The following is a 15,594-nucleotide window of genomic DNA, read 5'->3' as shown; positions in this document are numbered from 1 at the left end:
CTGTACACGTACTGGATGGAGTTTCATGCCTGCTGCACTTGCTCGGTCAGTACAGGGATGGTTAATGCTAGTTGTGGATGACGCTAGAGTTGTTATCCGATAATGTCCCATATGTGCTTCACTGGAGACAGGTCTGGTGATCGAGTAGGCCAAGGCAATATGTCAACACTCAGTAGAGCATGTTGGGTTACAACAGTATTATTTAGTTGAGTGCTGTCCTGCTGGAAAACACTCCCTGGAATGCTGTTCATTAATGGCAGCACAACAGGTCAAATCACGAGACTGATATACAAATTAGCAGCCAGGGTGCATGGGATAACCATGAGAGTGCTCCTCTTGTAATACAAAATAGCACCCCACACCATAACTCCAGGTGTACGTCCAGAGCGTCTAGCATGCGGACAGGTTGGTTGCCGGCCTAACCAACACAAGGCCATCACTGGCACCGAATTAGAACCAGATTTCATCAGAAAACACAACAGACCTCCAAACTACCCTCCAATGAGCTCTAGCTCAACACCACTGAAGTCACAAATGATGGTGGTTTGGGGTCAGTGGAATATATCCTACAGGGCATCTGGCTTGGAACTGTCCTTGAAGTAACTGATTTGAAACAGTTTGTTGTGTCACTGTGGTACCAACTGCTGCTCAAATTGCTTCTGTTGATGCAGTATGATACACCAGAGTCACATACCAAACCCAATGATCTTCCCTCTAGGCAGTGCCACGTGGCCAGCCAGAACTGGTCTCCTTGAAACCGTACATTCCCACGACCATTGCTGTCAGCAATCGTATACAGTGGCTATGTTCCTGCCAAGTCTTTCTGCAATCCCGCAGAAGGAACATCCAGCTTCTCCTAGCCCTATTACACGACTTAATTCAAGCGCAGTGAGATGCTGATAATGGCGTCTTGACTAACATCAACTCAATACATCTAATATCAAAGGTAATTAATGCTCATGACCATTACAGCATGTATTTAAAGCAAACCTGACTTGCACCCTCAAAGTGGTTCTACTAGCACCACTCTTATGTGACTGGCGTAAAATTTGAAAAGACATCATCTTTTAGATGTAAAAACATGCCTACCAACTTCTGTTTTTATTGCACAAGCCCTTCTTGGTGATGCTTTATTTCCATTAGTACAAATGTTGAACAAGTCTATCTTAGAAAAATATTCACTCCCAACTAGCTTTGTAGCAAGGTCCTCTGGATGTGGTACGTTTCCACTTGTGCCTTGGCACTGATTGTCAGTTTAAAGTCTGCACATAGTCGGGGGGAACCACTGGGTTTCTCAATCACTACCAGTGTTGTGGCTGAAGCACTAGTTTTAACAGGTACAATCATCCCAGTCTCTTGAAGGCAATCAAGTTCCTGCGGGACGCAATACACGGGGCACTTTCCAGAAGATGGAGATCCTGAGAGAGTGAAGCGAGATGCAGTCCAACCAGCAATCCCACCTGAGGGCAGGTATCAGGAGGAAGATGTCCCTCGTTTGCAAAGAGGGCAGGGCACACGGGATGGTCAGGGAATTATCGAATGGTGATTGCATAAGAAACCAGAAGCTGGCTCTGTCATATCTGCAGAGGGGGAATTCCCACTCCTGCACAGAGACTGTCAACAGGACTAGTGCAAAAGTCATTGACAGCCAGAGGCACTGCATAATGATGAACAGGATGAAGTATTTCCAGAGTGGATGGAGCTGCTGAGCCATAAATCTGACAGCCATAATCTAGTCTTGATAAAACCAAAGCACAGTAAACATGGAGAAGAATTGCACCATCTGCACTCCACGATGTATAGGCCAGGAGGCAGAGAGCATTTAGCTTCTGCATGCAGGTAGTCTTCAGGTGGTAAATACGGGGTAGCCACATCAAGTTTTCATCTAAGAGAAGGCCCAAGACACAGGACTATGCTACAACATCTAGGCGCTGGTTGCCTAAATAAAGTTCTGGATTGGGTGTACTGTGGGTCAACAGCAAAAATGCAAAACCCCGTTTTCGAGGGAGAAAACTGGAAGCAATGGGAAAGGGTGCAGACAGACGCCCATCGGATGGCAGCTTGGATCTGACATTCAGCAGATGCTACTGACTGGCAGCTGCACCAGATGCAAAAACTGTTGACATACAACATCAGGGTAATCAGAGGCCCATCAGTGGTTACAAGCCCTTCGATGGCGATGAGGAAGTGAGTGACACATAACAGACAACCTTGTGGGATACAGTCCTGCTGGAGCGGAGGGGTGTTGAGTGAAGTGCTAATTCTAACCCGGAAGAGCCAGTGGGATAAAAACTCGCGGATAAAAATTGTAAGGGGGCCACGAAATCACCAATTATGGACAATAACTAAAGTGTGATGGTGCCAAGCCACAAGGTCAAAGATGGCCACAACAAGGTGTCAGTGTTTAGAAAAAACATGCTGGATTGCTGTTTCCAATCTGAGTAATGGTCTGTTGTAGATCATCCTTCCCGGAAGTCACAATGATACGAAGACAAAAGGCCCCGACATTTGAATATTCAACATAATTGATGGCTAATCATCCTCTCGAGCAGTTTACAAAGTATGTTGGTCAGGCTAATTGGTCGGTAGCTGTTGAGATATATTGGGTTCTTCCCAGGCAAAGCACAGGGATAACTATGCTGTCTGACCATTGTGAGGAGAAGACACCTTGAGCCAAATCTGGCTGAAGCCCCTGAGTAGATGTTGTCTCCAGGTAATGTCCAAGTGTTGGATCATCTGGCTGCAGATGGAATCCAGACCTGGGGCCAAGTCATGTGAAGAGGTAAGAGCCTTCAAAAATTTCCATTCAGTGAAGGATCATGATAAACTTCGGCTTTGTGGGGGGTTTAAACAGAGGACGGTTTCTTCAACTCATCATTTCTGCTGGAGAAAGGTAGCAGGATTGGAAGAGGACATTGGCATTGTTCCAAAGTGTGATGCAAGGTGTTTGCAAGGACCGATGGATCAGTACACAGAGCACCCTGCAAGATAAGGCCCAGGACAGTTGATTGTCGCCCAGAAGGCTATGGAGCTTGGACCAAACCTGAGATGAAGAGGTAAACATAGTGTTCCTAGCATTCCTTTTTCCTCTGCTTAATAAGATAGCAAGCCTTAGCATGGAGACACTTGGTTGGTCTGTGAAGGTTGTCATTTAAATCGTTGCAGTGGTCCTGGATAGCGAATGCTAAGTCCTTGGTCCATCAAGGTACCAGTTGACAATGAGGGGGTCCTGTGGATAGAGGGATAGCAGTGCTAGCAGCATGAACAATAGTGGCAGGCAAGTCTTGCACGACCACATCTATGCAGTCCAAGAGAGAGGTGTCAAAGTGCACAGAAGACATATATAAAGGCCAACTGGCTCTGTGATATGCCCAGCGTGGGGCCTGTCTCCCTGGGGTGGCAAGGTAATGATAGAGTCACTGGAAATGGGGTGACCAATGTAGTGAAGCCGCAAGACCAGGGGAGGAGATCATCAAATCAATAGCAGAAAAGGTGCCATGAACGAAACTTACGTAGGTAGGAGAACTGACACTGAGGAGACAAAAATCAAAGTCTGTAATAAGTTGGTCAATCAGAAGACCCCCACACGTTGAGGTGAAACTTCTCCATGTGGGGAGGGGGGTTGGGTTGCACTGAAGTCCTTGAGGTGGAGATACAGGGGCGGGAGTTGTTGAATTAAGGCAGGCAGTTCAACATAAGGAAGTGGCCTACCTGGAGGGAGGTAGACATTGCAAATGTTGATTGCTAGGGTCGTTCACACTCATACTGCACTTGCTTCCAGGTTGGTACAAAGGTGGATACAGTCACTAGTGACATCAGCAGGACCCAAAGTGCAGACCCATCCCTATGCCACCTTGGGGTTGCCACAGTTCTGACAGAACACTCAATACCCACAAAACATTGGAGAGTGGTCATCACAGAAATGCATTTATTGAAGGGCAAAACAGAACACAGAATAAGAGGAAACAAGTTGTTTAATTTCCAGGATGTGATGGTAATATCCACTGCAATTCCAGTGGATTCATGTGTGGCATGAGTCCAGGTTAGACGTAAAGAAGCCGAGGGCAGGTCACGTGACCAGGTTAGTGGTCATCGTCGATGAGGATGGGGTGACATCAATAAAAGCTGGGTCTGATTTGGAGTGAGAAGGAGTGGGCGAAGACCCAGGGCCCTCTCCCTCAAAGGTAGGGACGAGGTGTTATGATTAAGGGACTAGGTGGCAGCGATGTCCGGATTGGACAGAAAGCAAGCTCTTTGGGGCTCTCAGAGCATGGGTCCCTCATCCCATGAACACTGGGGAGGGGTGCTCCAATGGGGAGCCAAAGCGCTAGCAGGAGCCAGAGAAGAGATTTGTTCTCTGGCCGAATAGTAGGATTAGGAGTGGTTCCTTGGGGGAAAGGGAGAGGAGCCGCCAGGGAGAGGGGGAGGAAAGGGAAGAGGGAGAGGATGGGGGTAACTAGGAGGAGGAGGAGGAGGAGGAGGAGGAGGGAAGACTTACGAGAGCCAAAAATAGATAAGAGAACCACAAGGTGAAGGCTGTCAAACTTCTTATGTTCTCAAAGTAGCTGAGATGGTCAAGGATATTTTGTTCTTTGATTGTTTTTTCCTTTGTATACAATGGACACTCTGGTGAGTGGGGAGAATGTACACCAGAGCAGTTTACACAGACAGACAGTGGGGAGCAAGGGCTACCCACATGAAGAGGGTAGCCACAGTCACCACAGACGGGAGTGGCATCACATTGCGAGACATGTGGCTGAACTTGGGCACACCACCTTGACCTTCTCAGGCAGGGTATCCCCCTCAAAGGCCAGGATGAAAGTGCTCGTGTCTACATGACTGTCCTTAGGGCCTCTCTGGACACATTGTTACAGATTCATCGTAAGTTGATTGGAATGGAGGACAAGATCCCTATGGAAAATTGCACACACATATTGAGACACTTGTGAGGAGTGATATTCACTGGGATGTCTACCAAGTGGTCACAGGCACAGAGGGAGGCAGACTGGCTGGCAGAAGTTGTCTTTATAAGGAGGGAGCCAGATCTAATTTTTTTTAAGGACTCAACTTCATTGCACTTGTCCTCAGTGTGCTAAAAAAAGAAAAAAAAAAGAAGTTTGGTGGTGGCAAAAGTTTCCCTGTCAGCCCTGGAACTTCAGAAAGGGTTTTGCCCTAGCCAGTGGGCCTGGCCCTCCTCCCAAGGGGTAGCCAAGGGGGGAGAGGCCGGAAGGCAGAAATGGGAATTGAGACAGAACTAATCCTAGGATAAAACATGGCCATGGAAGAGTGGCTGGAAAGTTTAACATGTTTCATTTGCCAAACATCAGTCTTGGTACCACCCACACTGATCAGGGGCTTGCCTCGTGGGTGCCACCCAGTCACAACAATGGCCACCTGGCATGATGGTTGTTGCCAGGAGTTCCAATGCCCTGAAAAGATGGACAACCACTCCTCGGCTTTCATGAGACATTCACGGTGCAGGTACCAGCAGTGTGATCTGTGTGGTGTCAGGGGGCTCAGCCAGATGGGTACATAAAAGCCACACAAACTGGCTACCAAGCTGGTGACCTACCAAGAAGGTGAAAGGGGTATGGCTGGGAAGGAGAGGGAGGCGGAGGGTCGAAAAGGGAGAAGAGGACAAGGAGAAGGTGAGGAATCCGCGCCAAAGACACTAGGGAGGGAGTTCTTCCCCATCTGGCTCACACTACAGATTTCAAATCTGAGGGAGACCAAAAAAGAATAGCCAAAAAGGAGGAGGAAAAGCAAACAAACTAAAATTGCAACACAAAATGCAGTCAGGAGTATAGCCCGGCTGACATAAATAAGAACACCAGGAGGGGGAAAAGAAGGGATAAAGGGAAAGGAATAAGGTCAGGGAGGGAGGAGGAAGGGGAAGGAAAACTGACCTGGAAAAGATGAAAGACTGCAATAGCTCATGGGCCAGAACACGCCACACACATTGAAATGTAAGTGTGAAAGTGGCACAAAGGTCATCGAGTTCCCAGAAGGGAACCATGTCAAGACAACCTGAGCCTCATCAGTGATGATGCATCCAAACAACAAACAACAAAGCATCCAGACCAAAAATGTTTCTGGCTAAGTGTCAATAGACAAAAAAAAAAAAACAGCCTAATCAGCTGTGTGACCATTTTGTATGCAGCAGTGATTGTGAGTTGACCCCAGAGAGGAATCGGTCACCATTTGCGTTATACGTCTTTGGTGTGGTGTCATAAGCACGTGATTGTGTGTGAGATCGCTCTCTAAGTTTTTATATATTTTTAGGTTTCAGATACATATTTTAACAGTTTTTGTGATAATATTTACTATATAAGTGACATATTAGTGGTTTCTTCATTCACCACTGCCTTTCTTGTGTTGCGACCTGATATTTGTGAGTGTTTCGTATCGCTCAGCTTAACCTCTTACCTATGTTTACATTCCGTGCTGACCAGTTGCAGCTGTAGCAGTGCATCGAAAGCTAAATACTAATTAATTGTTTGTGTATAGTGGTTCATTTAGGAACTTTAATAGTCTTCAGCAGGTGTTCTTGGTGTTTTCTGGTGAAATAATTTCAGAAGAACTTTTTGAGAACTGTTTTCAGTTTCGTTACTGTGTCATTAGACTTTTGATTTTCTTTCTGTGTTAGTCTTTTGTTATATTCTCATTTGTTGTCGATTAATACTGTTAATAACAGTAGTTACTTCCCTTGTAGAGTAAGTCTGCGATTATTGTAGTCAGTTGTTTTTAACATCATCTTATTGTAGTAGCGGAACTTAGATAAAGTCGTTTTCTTGTTTCAATAGCTGTTAAATTTTACCATTAGTGAGAAGTGTGGGCTTTGCCGTAGGTTCGTGAGTAGTGGATTGCGGTGTGAGACTTGTTCGAAGTATTTTTACTGGGGGGAATGCAGTGAGAAAGCCAATGGGCATTCTGGTGAGATCCTCTCCTGGAACTGCAAGTTATGTAGCAAGAGTAAGTTGATAGAGGAGCAGGAGCGTAAGATCTGTGCCCTTCAGGTGCAGTTGAAAAACACGCAGGAGGAGCTAGATAGGATGAGAAGGGAGAAGGGGGTTGGGGAACTGCAGCTGGCTGTTGGCAAGAGATCTGCTAGGAGAAGGAGATTTTCAGATAGTTTTACTATTGGTGTTTGCAATAGATATGACCAACTGTCAGAGTCTAGTGGAGAGGAATCTCTAGTAGCTGTAGATGTAGGAAGTACGCAGCAGACCTCAGCAGTTACGGTGGCTAATACAGTTGCAAAGTCGAAGAGAAAGAAGAAGGTTCTGCTGTTAGGTAGTTCTCATGGCAGAGGTGTAGGCCAGCAGTTGCAGGAAGTGTTGGGGAGTGAGTACCAGGTCACCAGCATTGTGAAGTCTAATGCAGGATTGGCTCAGGTGACTGTTAACATAGGGTGGTTATGTAGGAATTTTACTAAAGAGGATCAGGTAGTGATTGTGGGTGGGGCTGGTAATAGCATTGATAGGGATGGAGAGTATGACATAGATGGTGACCTGGAAAAGATAGCCACTCAGACTGGCAACATGAATGTACATTTCATGGGACTGTTTCAGCGTCACAATCGGCCTCACCTTAATACAGCCGTCAGACGTAATAACATGAGACTTGGGAGTGCGATGATGACAGAAGGCGTGGGTCAGTGGTGTCGGCGGAGTCTATCAGCAGGACGGGTTTCACTAGACATGGCCTGCACCTCAACAGGTATGGGAAGGGGAGGTTGCCAAAGGTTATAGGTGACAGCATAGGTGGGGGTGCTGGGATCACTCACGGGAAAATTCCGGTAGTAGTGGGTGTTAGAGCTGCACCGTTTTTAGATTGAAGTCAGCTGATAGGCATTCCTGCTTAAGGGAAGTCTCTCTAACAAAGGAACCACTTTCGACAAAGCTTAGGTATCCGAGTAATGAGAGAATTAGTATATTTCATTAAAATATACAAGGTATTAAAAAAAGGGGGTTCAAATGGCTCTGAGCACTATATGGGACTTAACATCTTATGTCATCAGTCCCCTAGAACTTAGAACTACTTAAACCTAACTAACCTAAGGACATCACACACATCCATGCCCGAGGCAGGATTCGAACCTGCGACCGTAGCAGTCCCGCAGTTCCGGACTGCAGCACCTAGAACTGCACGGCCACCACGGCCGGCTACAAGGTATTAGAGATAAAGTTAGTGAACTGCTTATGGATGTTGACTGCGAAATTATTGGTATATATAAACACTTCTTAAATAAGGAGATAATTCAGAGGTTTCCTTTACCAGGATACAGGCTGGCTGGCAGCTTTTCTAGGAGCTCTTTGAGGTGTGGAGGAGTAGCCATGTATGTGAAAAACGGCATTCCATTTAGTCAATTGATGTTTCAAAGTACTGCACTGAAAAGGTGTTTGAATGTTGTGCAGGTGTGGTTGAATTTAATGGAGTTAAACTTCTAACTGTTGTTATTTATAGATCCCCAGACTCCGATTTCACAACATTTTTGCTAAAGCTAGAGGAGGTTCTTGGTTCACTTTATAGGAAATACAAAAAGTTAGTTATATGTGGTGACTTCGATATTAATTCTATGTGATTGTGCAAGAAAAAGGATAGTAGTAGACCTCCTCAATTCATATAATCTTATACAAACCGTATTCTTTCCAATGAGAGTGCAAGGGAACAGTAGAACAACCATAGACAACATCTTTGTTCATTCCTCATTACTAGAAGGGAATTCTGTTAGCAAAAAGGTGAATGGCCTTTCAGCTCATGATGCACAAATTTTAACTCTAAAAGATGTTAAATATAGTTATCAACTGTTTAGGAAAGCTGATCCAGTTGCTGTAGAGACCTTAGTAAACCTTATCAAGGAACAAGAGTGGCAACATGTTTATAGCGCTGATACAATAGACGATAAATGTAATGCTTTCCTCAAGACTTTTCTCGTGCTCTTTGAAAGTTGCTTTCCATTAGAACATTCAAAACAGGGCACTAGCACTAACAGGCATCCTGGGTGGCTGACTAGAGGAATAAGAATATCTTGTAGAACAAAGTGGCAATTATATCAAAATGTTAGAAACAGGCAAAATCTAAATGCAGCAGCCCATTACAAACAGTACTGTAAGGTGCTTAAAAATGTTATTAGGAAGGCCAATAGTATGGGGTATGCAGATAGAATAGCTAAGTCTGAGGATAAAATTAAAACCATACGGTCAGTCGTAAAGGAAGTGGCTGGTCTGCAGAGACAGGTCGAGGATATAGAATCAGTGCATAGTGGGAATGTCCGTGTTACTGATAAGTCGAATATATGTAAAGTATTTAATAATCACTTTCTGAATATAGCAAGTGAACTAAATAGAAACCTAGTCCAAACAGGGAATCATATACCGCTCTTACAAAAAAGTGTTCCTAGACTGTTACCTGAAATGCTCCTCCATGATACTGACAAGAGGGAGATTGAGTTAATAATTAAATCACTAAAGACCAAGAACTCTCATGGATATGACGGGGTATCTAGCAGATTACTGAAGTATTGTTCTATGTATGTTAGCCCAATACTAAGCCATATCTGTAACTTTTCCTTTAGGAGTGGTCGGTTTCCTGACCAATTAAAGTACTCGGTAGTGAAGCCAGTTTATAAAAAGGGAGACAGGGATAATTTTGACAATTTTAGACCTATTTCTGTGCCATCAGTGTTTGCTAAAGTTATTGAGAAGGTTGTATATACAAGGTTACTGGAGCATTTAAATTCATATAATTTGCTGTCAAATGTACAGTTTGGTTTTAGAAATGGTTTAACAACTGAAAATGCTATATTCTCTTTTCTCTGTGAGGTTTTGGACGGATTAAATAAAAGGTTGCGAACGCTAGGTGTTTTCTTTGATGTAACAAAGGCTTTTGACTGTGTTGACCACAAAATATTACTGCAGAAGTTGGACCATTATGGAGGAAGGGGAGTAGCTTACAATTGGTTCGCCTCTTACTTTAAGAACAGAAAGTAGAAGATAATTCTCCACAATATTGAGAGTGGTAGTGATGTTCAGTCCCAATGGGGTACTGTTAAGTGGGGCGTTCCCCAAGGGTCAGTGCTGGGGCCACTGCTGTTTCTTATTTATATAAATGATATGCCTTCTAGCATTACAGGTGACTCAAAAATATTTCTGTTTGCTGATGACACCAGCTTGGTAGTGAAGGGTCTTGTGTGTAATATTGAAACAGTATCAAATAATGTAGTTCATGAAATAAGTTCGTGACTTGTGGAAAATAATTTGATGCTAAATCACAGTAAGACTCAGTTTTTACAGTTTCTAACTCGCAATTCAACAAGAACCGATATTTTGATCAGACACAATGGGCATATTATAAGCAAGACAGAACAGTTCAAGTTCCTAGGCGTTCGGATAGATAGTAAGCTGTTGTGGAAAGCCCATGTTCTGGATCTTGTTCAGAAACTAAATACTGCTTTATTTACCATTAGAACAGTATCTGAAATAAGTGACAGTTCAACATGAAAAGTAGTCTACTTCGCATATTTTCATACGCTTATGTCATATGGTATTATTTTTTGGGATAATTCTTCTGATTCAAAATGGGTGTTTTTGACTCAAAAACGGGCTGTTCGATCTACACTCCTGGAAATGGAAAAAAAGAACACATTGACACCGGTGTGTCAGACCCACCATACTTGCTCCGGACACTGCGAGAGGGCTGTACAAGCAATGATCACACGCACGGCACAGCGGACACACCAGGAACCGCGGTGTTGGCCGTCGAATGGTGCTAGCTGCGCAGCATTTGTGCACCGCCGCCGTCAGTATCAGCCAGTTTGCCGTGGCATACGGAGCTCCATCACAGTCTTTAACAATGGTAGCATGCCGCGACAGCGTGGACGTGAACCGTATGTGCAGTTGACGGACTTTGAGTGAGGGCGTATAGTGGGCATGCGGGAGGCCGGGTGGACGTACCGCCGAATTGCGCAACAAGTGGGGCGTGAGGGCTCCACAGTATATCGATGTTGTCGCCAGTGGTCGGCGGAAGGTGCACGTGCCCGTCGACCTGGGACCGGACCTCAGCGACGCACGGATGCACGCCAAGACCGTAGGATCCGACGCAGTACCGTAGGGGACCTCACCGCCACTTCCCAGGAAATTAGGGACACTGTTGCTCCTGGGGTATCGGCGAGGTCCAATCGCAACCGTTTCCATGAAGCAGGGCTACAGTCCCGCATCCCGTTAGGCCGTCTTCCGCTCACGCCCCAACATCTACCATTGTTCTACCATTCCTAGACCGGCAAGGGAACTTGTTGTTCCAACAGGACAATACACATCCGCATGTATCCCGTGCCACCCAACGTGCTCTAGAAGGTGTAAGTCAACTACCCTGGCCAGCAAGATCTCCGGATCTGTCCCCCATTGAGCATGTTTGGGACTGGATGAAGCGTCGTCTCACGCGGTCTGCACGTCCAGCACGAACGCTGGTCCAACTGAGGCGCCAGGTGGAAATGGCATGGCAAGCCGTTCCACAGGACTACATCCAGCATCTCTACGATCGTCTCCATGGGAGAATAGCAGCCTGCATTGCTGCGAAAGGTGGATATACACTGTACTAGTGCCGACATTGTGCATGCTCTGTTGCCTGTGTCTATGTGCCTGTGGTTCTGTCAGTGTGATCATGTGATGTATCTGACCCCAGGAATGAGTCAATAAAGTTTCCCCTTCCTGGGACAATGAATTCGCAGTGTTCTTATTTCAATTTCCAGGAGTGTATATGTGGTGGAAGTTCGAGAACCTCTTGTCGACCCCTATTCAACAGTCTGGGAATTCTGACATTGCCCTCACAGTATATATTTTCTTCAATGTCATTTGTTGTTAGCAATATTAGCTTATTCTCAGGAGTTAGCAGCTTTCACTCAGTTAATACTAAGCAGAAATCAAATCTGCATGTGGAATGCACTTCCGTAACTCTTGTGCAGAAAGGAGTGCAGTATTCTGCTGCATCCATTTTCAATAAGCTACCACAAGAACTCAAAAATCTTAGCAGTAGCCCAAATACTTTTAAGTCTAAACTAAAGAGTTTCCTCATGGCTCACTCCTTCTATTCTGTCAAGGAGCTCCTGGAAGAACTGAAAAATTAAGCAAATTCCAGTGTTACACTGTTGATTTTCTTTATTTAAACTTATTACTTGTCGCCTGAATATGTTTCTTATATTCCATTTTATCTGTTTCTACTATCGTGTTATAATTTCATGTATTGACTCGTTCCATGACCATGGAGACTTCTCCTTAATTTGGTCTCCCGGAACAATAAATAAATAAATAAACCACTCGTGACAACGCATAAGAGGCTGGGACCAACTCAGACGAGCATATGTTTGCAGGTTCACCAACAAAACGGTAGCTCCCATGTTCACCTAGAAATAGACATTTTAAACTGATAACTGTGAGGTCAATAAACAACTTGGCAGAATGAGGATCACACTGGGCAAGACCTACCTGAAGTTCACACACCACCCTTGACCCAAGTGTAGATTGGAGAATGACTGGCCTGAAGCTTATGGTAGACCACTTGGAGATGTCCATCTTTGCTACAGCAGGTGCAATGCATTCAACTATCTGGACAGCCCACGCACGGATGTACTGCGAAGCAGTCAGGACAAGATGGAAGATCACAATGACAGGGTGTGACTGACTGTTGAGAGGCCATCAACACATCATAACTCGATGAATCATGACACCTTCATCAGAGAAAATTTTCACAAGTATTTCACCCCTTCTGGTCCTCCTCCCCCACATGGCACGATGTGGCAGCTAGACTGCTGCTAATTGTGGTCAAGCCATGAGGCATTCAGTCAGTCACCCATGAGTCATACGACTGACCAGGTTGTTTGTGGCACAGATCAAACTTGAGTCAAATGTGAACACATGGAAATATTGCAGATAACAATCAAACACAACAGATGCACCTCCCTGAAACTGAGTGTGACTGGATTTGAGAAGGCAGCCACCTTCTTCAGTAAGAAAAACATCTTGAAGCAAGCCCAAGAAAGGAAGAGCAATCATTGGTGGGCATCGTAAGAGACCCGTCATGAAGTGAAGTGCTGTTGCAGCCACTCCAAATATATGTACCAATCCTCTTTGGCATTGTTAAAAGGTGGAAACACTGGTGAGTGGCTGTCCATCTGAAAAGTGACAACTGCCTACATGTGATGGGTACCCTGGAACATGCAGTTGCTCCTTCAAAAGTTGAATTTTCTGATGGAGCAATTCAGTTTGCTGCTGCTGCTGCTCCTGGTACTTTGTTGTTGTTGTTGTTGAAATTGCCGGTGAAGGGGCTGCTGCTGCTGCTGTTGTTAAATGAGCTGTACAAGATTGGTGTCCACGGACTGCTGCTATCGTCAACTACAGTGATCTGAGTCTGATAAGATGGGAACAACTCAAGAATCCACAGAAACTGGCTGATTGGCAAGTTGCCGATTGTGAACAGGAGGATAACAACAAGAGAAACATGTGCAACAGAGACAGCATTGTCGAATAACAAGCCCAAATGAGTTATCCAAGAGTGAAAACTGAAGGCCTATGAGTCATGTGGCCAAAAACAACAACGTGAAGTGAGAATGAGACAAGAGCACAGTGAAGACAGAGCCGCTGCGATGCTAGATTTATAGTGTGGACCGAGCATTAATCAGGTGACAAGATGGGCATTACTCTGTGGTCAGCACTGCTGTGAAGAGATTTTCACAACTGCTAGGCCAGGATATCACAATAGTATGCTAATACTCTTGGAAGTCGCAAACGAGCCAGTCATTTCAACAGCATAACTGCTCATAATGGACAGTACAATGCCATAGCAGCACAGTACTCTTACTGACACAATTCCTATACTAGCTCTGGGTTATCAAAGATAAGCAAAACGTATAAAGTAAGGAGGCAAGATGACTGATGAAGCACTTCCAATAGAGAATTTCGCAAGCTCAAGCACAAGCATATCAGCAGACAATGAGATGTCAGTTTTAGTGAATAAAACTAGAAACGACAGCAGGATGCAGCAAGAGAGAAGGAAGTTGGGTATTTTATGCTACTGTTACTAAGATTCCAACTACATTGCAACAACAAATGTTTTAATAATCTTCCACACACATGCAAAAATATTTGTGTCTTAATGAAATATTGCACACTTGACTACACAAAATACATCATACTGAACATTCTCCTCTTCACAAAAATAACCATCTAGTTAAACTCCCACTTTCTGAGTACCACCACTACATTATCCTGTTATACTTCGCACTTAAAGTGCATATCAGGACACACAAAGAAGACAAATTCCAGTCTCCCCAACACACAACTATCCCTTCTATCCTAAATTTCCCATGATATGCATGACAAAACCACATAATGGTTTGAAAAAATTGTAACAGGCATAACTCATCTGTCTCTCAAGCTCTACCTTTGTGGAATTTAAAGATAATCAGTGCCGTGCGACTCTTTACAGTAACATCCTCAAATGTGGCAATCAAATAATGTTCGTATCCTGCCAGAAAGCAAGAAATCTTATGGTACCTTTTTTTTTAAATTAAAAACTGGTGATAACTGTGTCAAATTTTTAAAAAACACACAAAAATGCACTGACGTTTAAATCAATGAACCATTACTCTATCCTCATAAGAATCTGCTTCAACTGCTATTCATTCAGCAGTGACACACACTAGTTCAGTAGTCCACAAACAGGACCAGCCTCCAACAGAAACCTTTTAAGACTGCTCTTTGAACTCTGAAATGGAGAATAGTTTGTCAATAAATCCTGTATACCATATAAACAGTGGCTACCACTCAAAGAGAAACTGGTTCAGAAAGGAATGAAAGTAACAGTAGCACTTCATCAACATTGAAGTCAGTAGTGACAAAGCCTAAGTGCAGGTGTACCAGGAAAGGGGAAAAAATAAGACACGGTTTTTTAAAAAGAACCTTCCCAGCATATACTCAGATACAGGGAAACCATGGAAAACATTAATCAGGATGGGTGAACACGATTTACGACATGCTCCTCCTGGACATATCTCACCCTCTATTCCATCATATCTATCTACGAATTTTTTATAAGTTGCTTTACATTTATACAGTAACGAGAATCCCCTTGGTACTGAAAAAGACTTATGAGAAGCTGTCTGCATAGGACCTTCTGACTTCCATATGAATAGCACCAGAAATGCCTGAACTGAAGAGTATTTTCAGAACGGAAGCAGCTATTAAGTTCCTAGACTCAAGAACTTGCATTAACATGACAGTTAATTGAGCTTTCAACGTCTTGCCTATGCAGCACTTTAATAATTAGTCTGATAAACAGATATTCATCAGCACTGCAGAAGGAGACTGTAATTCTCCCTTTCACCCCATTTAGATAATGCCCTCACTCTAAAACTACGTTATTATTATTATTATAGAAGGGTTTTTTTATCTTCTACTTCTGAGTTACCACATGCTACATTTGAAATTGTAGTGGCTGTTATAACCTACTGTACAGCACTACCCTTGTTCATGACAGTTTGGATTAACAAGGAACACTGAAACTGTAGAAGGAACATCACTGGTTCAATCAACTGAGTTA

At 44.1% G+C, this 15,594-nt stretch overlaps 1 protein-coding gene across 2 annotated transcripts in view; it reads right to left on the bottom strand.

Moving 5' to 3' along the window:
- The window catches only part of LOC126298908 (protein FAM91A1), a 148,089-nt gene that overhangs the window by 110,949 nt on the left and 21,546 nt on the right, over positions 1 to 15,594 (bottom strand). The gene's annotated exons all lie outside the window — the stretch shown is intronic.

This window comes from Schistocerca gregaria, chromosome X (genome assembly GCF_023897955.1).
Source record: "Schistocerca gregaria isolate iqSchGreg1 chromosome X, iqSchGreg1.2, whole genome shotgun sequence".
Lineage (NCBI taxonomy): Eukaryota > Metazoa > Arthropoda > Insecta > Orthoptera > Acrididae > Schistocerca > Schistocerca gregaria.
This window is presented reverse-complemented; position numbering and strand designations above follow the sequence as displayed.